This window comes from Magnolia sinica, chromosome 10 (genome assembly GCF_029962835.1).
Source record: "Magnolia sinica isolate HGM2019 chromosome 10, MsV1, whole genome shotgun sequence".
In the NCBI taxonomy this organism is placed as follows: Eukaryota; Viridiplantae; Streptophyta; class Magnoliopsida; order Magnoliales; family Magnoliaceae; genus Magnolia; species Magnolia sinica.
Genome location: NC_080582.1, coordinates 74,384,584 through 74,392,412, shown reverse-complemented (window position 1 = coordinate 74,392,412; position 7,829 = coordinate 74,384,584).

Here is a 7,829-nt window from a genome sequence, read left to right as displayed (position 1 = left end):
AGGAATTTATACTAACGTTTAAGTAGATATAAATCTTATGTAGATCATACCATTGGAAAAGGTGGGGAGGATAATTAGAAGCTTTTTGTAGGCCAAAGAAGTATTGGATCAAGATGATATTTGTATTTTCCCTTTATCCTGGTCTTTTTGACCTTATCAACGGATTGGATGGAAAATATATCTTACGTATCTTCTTCTGGTTGGCCCCAGGAAGATTTTAATGGTGATCTTTCAATCAATCATGTTTCATGTGGTGTGGTCCAAAAGAGATTTTTATGTATTTAATTTTTGAAACCAACTACTGAAATGAACTAAAAAAAAAGTTATGGACGGCATGGATATACAAAATATCATCAATGTGGGGCCCACAGTAAGGGTAACACTTAATCCACTCGGACATACCTAAGCTCTGTAGACCCCGCACTGCAGTTATGTTTGTGTTATATTCAATCCGTCCATCCGTTTCGCCAGATCAAGCATGAGGAAGATTCAAACTCAATTGGACCACACCACAGTTGAAAGTGGGAACGGAAATTTGCACCGTTGAATCCTCCCTTGCCCACCGTTTATATACCATCTAAGTTGTCGGTAAGTCACATTATTTCGGTAGACGATTAGGTGCGGCCCCGGCGTCATTCAAGTCGGTGAAACCCTTACTGTGATGCCCACCTTGATGTTTGTATTCTATATCCACACCGTCCATACATTTTTCCAGATCATTTTAGGGCGTGAGCCAAAAAATGAAGGAGATTCAAATCTCAGGTGGACCAGACTATGGGAAACAGTGGTCATTGAAGGATCTACCATTAAAATTTTCCCGGGCCCACTGTAATGTTTTCATAACGTTTCTTTGCCATCAAACCTGTTGATAAGGTTACAGAAAACTATATGAAGGAAAAAAAAAAATATCAGCTTATCCAAAGCTTTTTTGGTCCATTAATGGTCAATCACCACTGTTTCCAATGTTATGGTCCACCTGAGAATTGGATCCGCTTCATTTTTGGGATCATGCCTTAAGATGATCTGTTAAAACATATGGACGGTGTAGATATAGATTACATACATCAAGATGGACCCACGGTATGGGCCGCACCGTCTTCATTAATGCCGGGGCCGCAACTAATCCGCTCTCCAAAATATCAGCCGCATCTAAGACTTTGCGGCTACCAAGAAGGTTTTAATGGTGGCCGTTGAATTTCTACTTATTTCATGTGGTGTGGGCCATTTGAACTTTAGAACCTTCTCATTTTTTATTTTATCCTCAAAAATGATCTTTCCAAACTAATGAGTGGAATGGATACATCAAAAACATTAGGATGGGCCCCTCAGACCTAGCAATAACCAGGGATTCGGTAACGCTGGATTATAGATAAATAACCTCCTCGGCGTACTTAGAACTCAAATCAAGCCGTCTGACAAGTGGGGCCTACTGTAGATAGTTGTTAACCAAAAACATGGACTGGGTAAAGCATCCTATGCTCTGATTAATGGAATTTGTCTGCTCAATGTGAGCCGTTCACTATTTTTAATTTCAACCGTCCATTTATAATAACCAATCATATTTTTTGGACATCAGGACCCTTCTAATGTAGATCCCACCATTTGATTTCTTTCATTTTTAGTGAAATGTGTGCCTTTTGTGCTAAGTGGATGTGTTTGAACTACCCTATTTTGTATGGGTTAGGCCCATGGGTGAATGATCCAGACCGTTGATCTGATGCGCCCCGTACGCCCACATGGCCACGACAAGATATCTTAGATTATAGTATTTACATGAGGAGCATTTTCCCGGATCCAGTATCCATGTTGGGCACATCGTACCAACGGTCTGGGTCACTCAGCACAGCGTGCAATGGTTAGTGTGTTCCAGATGATGGGATTGGGACACGTGTGAAAGATCCAAGCCGTTCTTCGCAATGAATATAGCCTGGAACTATAATCTGGCTGGTTGGATGATCAAGTTTTTCATTACAAATCAGAAAATCTCAACCGTTCAATTGCCTGAGCAGCTGGCATTTTCCTTGTCAACCGCTAGCTTTCCGTGGGCCAGTAATCAGGCAATTAAGTGCAAGTGTTGGCACGTGTCAATCCGGGACCCATGTTTCGCGAAGTCCTATGCCACGTGTATGGTTGACATCCTCACTGATAAAGTGAAAATTAGTTTTAGATAGTATTTTGTTATTTCGAATAAGTAGAGGGTGGTCTTAGTAAATAAATAAAATAATTGAAGTGGGATAGAGGGCGGCTATGAGATGGTCTGCTTTTTCTTTTCTTTTTTTTCTTTTTTTTTTGCTACAGTACATCTCCTGATGCAACGTTTATTTTAAATCTGGACGGTATCCGCTGCATCCGAGGACTATTTCACTGATCCAAACCGTTCACATGGTAGTACTCACAATGGATGACGGATATTAAAAAAATTTATTATATCTGACTCTTTCAACCGTCTGATTACTTAAATCTTTTAGTCAGAATATTGACCGTGTATTCTTTCTCTATAATTTTATTATCAGCCATCGATTGTGAGTGTCAACATACAAATGCTTTGGATCCATTACAAAGTGACCCAGATCCTACGGCTACAATCCTGACGTGAAAATTGCGATACGTAGGGATGTACGGTGGCAGATCTCCTTGGAAGTTCCCAAAAGCGGACGGATTTGCTGGGGAGGAATCGAGGAGTCTACAGTTTTGGCAACAACTCACGCGATACACGCGTGATGCGGGTGGTTTGGAAACATCGGAGATGAAGAACTGGAATATGGTATAGACGTCTCTCCGCCGTACACGTGGCATGATAATATGCAAATCGGATCCGTCCATATCCAGGATCTAGCATAGATGGTTTATTTCATAAAACCTATCCATCTAATTTGTGGTCATTGATCTGATGGTGGAAAACCATCACAGTTAACGGTAATAACAGAGGATAAACTATAAAAAAAGTAATGGACAGGATTATCTCATGGGTTTTATTTCACAACGTAGTCCATTCATTCGGGTGGCAGTATATGAGTGGACCGGATCCATAGATCACCCTGTCACGTGCCGTGTGAAGAGATGGATCTAGCTCATATTCCGGTTCTTCGGCTCTACCGGATCTTATTGCAAGAAACGCTGAAATGGACGTCCATCCCAGCCGAGTCATTGGATACTAGGTTATCGTCCGTTGAACGTATACAGACAACGTATCATTTTTATGTGAAATCAGAGCCGTTGATAAGGCAGGATGCACGTTCTAGATCATTGGATACAAATATCAGACCGATCCATTTGTCGGATGCTTCACGCGTGTACAATCGAGCTAATGCGTTGTCCGTACGTTGTTTTCTAGCCATTGCCTACCTGATAAATAGACCTGGTTGATTTTTCCTCAGTCATCTTCAAGGTGAGTAATACGTTTTCAATGGCTCAGATTCCTTGTTAATATGTCACGTTGGCCATAAGCACCGGATGGAATCAAGTTAACCGTCCATTGAAATGGATATAAAAATTCATATAAAAATTATTAATTAATTACTCAATTATTAAAGCATCTTTTACTAATCCGACGCGACATACATGGGACGTGAATGAAATGAGAGCCGTCTATCAGGTGTACTCCAACACGTAGATGCGCTACCACCGTGCGGATTCACTTAGGCCCGGGTAACAAGAGAAATTTGGGACGGTGGACCCCACCTTTTATCCAGCTGTTTTTATGAAACGGTACAAACTTAGTTTTGGAACTTAGACCTGCACGTGCGGAGACCGAATTTCAGGACGAAAATACCCCTCCTTTTTTCCATGCTCTTTCCAATGCATTGCTTTCATAGTTGCTTTCACTCCCCTTGACGAAAAAACAGGTGCTTTCAGCCCTACACTCTCTTGGAATGAAGAACTGAAGTACTGAGGGTTTTTTTCTCATTTTCCTGACTGAAATCTCTGTGAAGCATCTAGATATTCATCTCGGTATCATTATTCTACATTCGTCATTTTTCATCCTTCCCAGGGTTACATGAAATCCCACCAACTGGTTGCATCTCCGTTAAAAGGTTCAAAATATTCCCTCACTCCAAAGCACCTCTCTTCAACCTACATTTGATTGATACTACGGCAGTCAGAAGTACAGATCTTGGAAAAAAAATGTTACACTCGTACAATGGCATTGCATGTGAAGTTCAGTCAATTCCATGTGTTAGGCTTAGTCAATTTCATGTGTTAGGCTTAGTTAATTTTATGCGTTGGTTGATCGAATCCATGTGAAACTCGCTCAATTCAATTTAAAGCTCACTCAATTCCATGTTAGGGCTCCCTTGACCTCATGATAGACTCGCTGAATTCCATGTTTACCCTGCTCAATTTCATGCTAGGATCGCTCAATTTAATGTTTGCCCAGCTTAATTTCATGGTAGATAAGGTCAATTTAATGTTTGCCTCAATAAATTTCATGCTAAGATCGTTCAATTTAATGTTTGCCCAGCTTTATTTCATGGTAAATAAGGTTAATTTAATGTTTGCCTCGATAAATTTCATACTAGGATCGCTCAATTTAATGTTTGTCCAGCTTAATTTCATGGTAGATAAGGTCAATTTAATGTTTGCCTCGATAAATTTCATGCTAGGATCGCTCAATTTAATGTTTGCCCAACTTTATTTCATGGTAGATAAGGTCAACTTAATGTTTGCCTCGATAAATTTCATACTAGGATCACTCACTTCAATGTTTGCCTGACTCAATATTATCCTATGCTCGCTCAATTTCCAGTTTGCTCATTCAATATCCATGCAATGCTCGCTCAATTTAATATTCACCCCGCTCAATATCATGCTATGCTCTCTCGATTTAATGTTTGCTTGCATAGCTGAATTTATAGTTTGTTCCACTCAATTTTCAATTTGCACCATTCAATTTCATGCTCGCCGTACTAATGTTTCGGATTTTCCCACTGAATTTTTCAGTTTGTCCCGCTCAATTTCATGTTTGCCCTGCTCAATTTTCATGTTTGCCCTGCTCAATTTCATGTTTCCCCACTCAATTTCAAGTTTCCCCCGCTCAATTCCTAGTTTGCCCATTGAATTTCTTTCCCCCCTTAATTTCATGTTTGCTCCGATGAATTTCTAGTGTCTCACTGAATTTCATGTTTGCCCTGTTGATTTTCTAGTTTGCCACGCTGAGTTTGATGTTTCCCCGCTGAATTTCATGTTTGCCCCGCTCAATTTCCAGTTTGACCAGCTAATTTTCTTGTTTGCCCTGCTGAATTTCATGTTTACCCCGTTGAATTTCATGTTACCCCGCTAAATTTCATGTTTGCCCTGCTCAATTTTCAGTTTGCCCTGTTGAATTTCTTGTTTGCCCTGCTCAAATTGATGATTTGCCTCGCTAATTTTCATGTTTGCCCCGCCGAAGTTCTAGTTTGCCCCGCTGAATTTCATATTACTCCCGCTGAATTTCTTGTTTACCCCGCTAAATTTCTATTTTGCCCCGCTCAATTTTCTGGTTGCCCTACTGAATTTCATGTGTGCCCCGCTCAAACTGATAATGCTTCCCACACTCAATGGCATGATAGATAGCGTCACAAAATTAAACAAGCACCACTTGAAACCATTCGTTAACGATGAAGGCTTAATCTGTATAAGATCTAGTTGTTTTTTTGAAATATAAATGCGTATCTTACTGTTCATTTCCTTAAGCTCTTTATCATTCTCATCTATAATAGAAACTGAGTTGTCGGTCCTTCATTATTTAATTGAGTTTTGTCATATGGCAAGGTTCCATTGATTTACGATTCACGGATAATGTGTCATTGTATTGGTTTTCAGATAATGGCTGCAAGAATCATGTGCTCTTTTGGCGGGGAGTTAAAATTTGAAAACAAGCGATACTCGTACATGGGTGGAACATCAAAACAAATGACGCTACGTCTCGAGACTACGTACGAGGAGCTTCGATCTAGAATTTACAAGATTATTAAGATCAGACCAGAAGATTGTGATATTAGGATGAAAGTATTGAATCCTTGCACTAACGAATCAATGCCTCCAATCGAAATTGAAGATGATGATGATGTCAAAGAGTTCTTGTCCTACCAGTTTGAGCATTCGGAAAAATTCATCATGTTAGTCATCGAAACAATGCAACACATCAATACCACAACATATGTGGACAGTGTGGCTGAAGAGTATGGCGTGGAATTCAAATACAATCCTTCTCCATTACAAGTGGTAGTAAGCAATGATCAATTGCCCGAGCCGCCGCAAACATCAAGCGTCGTGACTAGCCAAGTCAGTGGTGCACTTGACATTAACAGTAATTATGAATACAAGACACTGCTGTTAGCATCAACAGCAGATCTGCCATCATCATCCATCATCCCATCTATGCGTGTAAGCGACATTCCGCTTTGAGACCTTCCCGAAACATCAAACCTCATGACTCGTCAAGTTCTCGCGCCATTTGATGATGATGCACTCACCAATGCAAAAATGCTGGAATATACTAATTTGTTATGTGAACTGATCAATATAGCTGTTGGGCAAACGTTTAAGGACAAGAGTCGATGCCAGTATGTGTTGAGCCAATTTGCAATTTGGAATAATTTCCAGTATAGAGTAATATACTCAAATTCTAAGAGATTTACCGTGGTGTGCTTCGAAGATGCATGTGAATGGAGGGTTCATGCATCTCATGTGAATGATACAGGTATATTCAAAATACGGACTTATACATCAAAACACACGTGCGGCATGGCATGGATGAAGAGCGATCACCAGCAAGCCAGCAGTAAGCTAGTGCATGATCTGGTTATTAACCGCATTAAACAACGCCTAAGGTTGAGGCCACGTGATATTATCTTCGCCATACAAAAGAAATATAATATTCGTATCAGTTATTGGAAGGCATGGAAAGCTAGGGAGCTTGCAATTAATCACGTGATGGGGTCTAACGAAGACTCCTACAATCAACTCCCTTTGTATTGGCATGAGTTGAGGAGGGCCAACCTAGGGACAGTTACTGCCGTGCTTGTTAACCAACAGACTTGCAGGTTCGAGAGATGTTTTGTAGCTCTCGGACAATGCATTCGAAGTTTTCAGAAATCATTGCAGAGGGTATTGGCCATTGACGGGACACACTTACAGGGCAAATACAAGGGTGTTCTATTCATTGCCACGACTTTAGATGGGGACAATCATATATTTTCAGTTACGTTTGGCATCGGGGAATCAGAGAACAGTAGTAGTTGGAATTGGTTCTTTACCTACCTTAACGATGTGTTAGGGTCTATGGAGGGTCTTGTCATTATATCCGATCGACATAAAGGTCTAATGAAAGAGGTTCCTCAAGTCTTCCCGGGTGCAATCTATGGGTATTGCTGTAAGTGCTATAGTTTCTATCCCTGTTTGTTGTCAAATTTGTGATGACAAAATCACTGTTATGTTATATATAACTTGCTTAAGTGAAGTTCTCTCAAGGATCAACATTCATGAACAAGCTAAGCTCATAACAAGCAAAGCTCTCAAGTACAAGACTCAAGATCTTGAATGAAAGAACTGCTCACAAGACAAGACTCTGGAATGAAAGAACTGCTCACAAGGCAAGACTCAAGTTGAACTCAAGACTCAAGCTGAAACTCAAGCCACTTTCAAGATTGAGTTACATGAACAGTTCAACTACATCAAGACTTCAAGACTGATACTTCAAGGTCACTTGTTCCTAATGCTTCAATGTCCATACTTCATGATTGAGGTTTGTTTGACCATAGGTTGACCTTAGAAGTAGGTCATTTCGGATACATAAGTCGAATGTTATTTTTCATGTGATTGGTCTGTTCTTCGACTAGTCCTAGGCC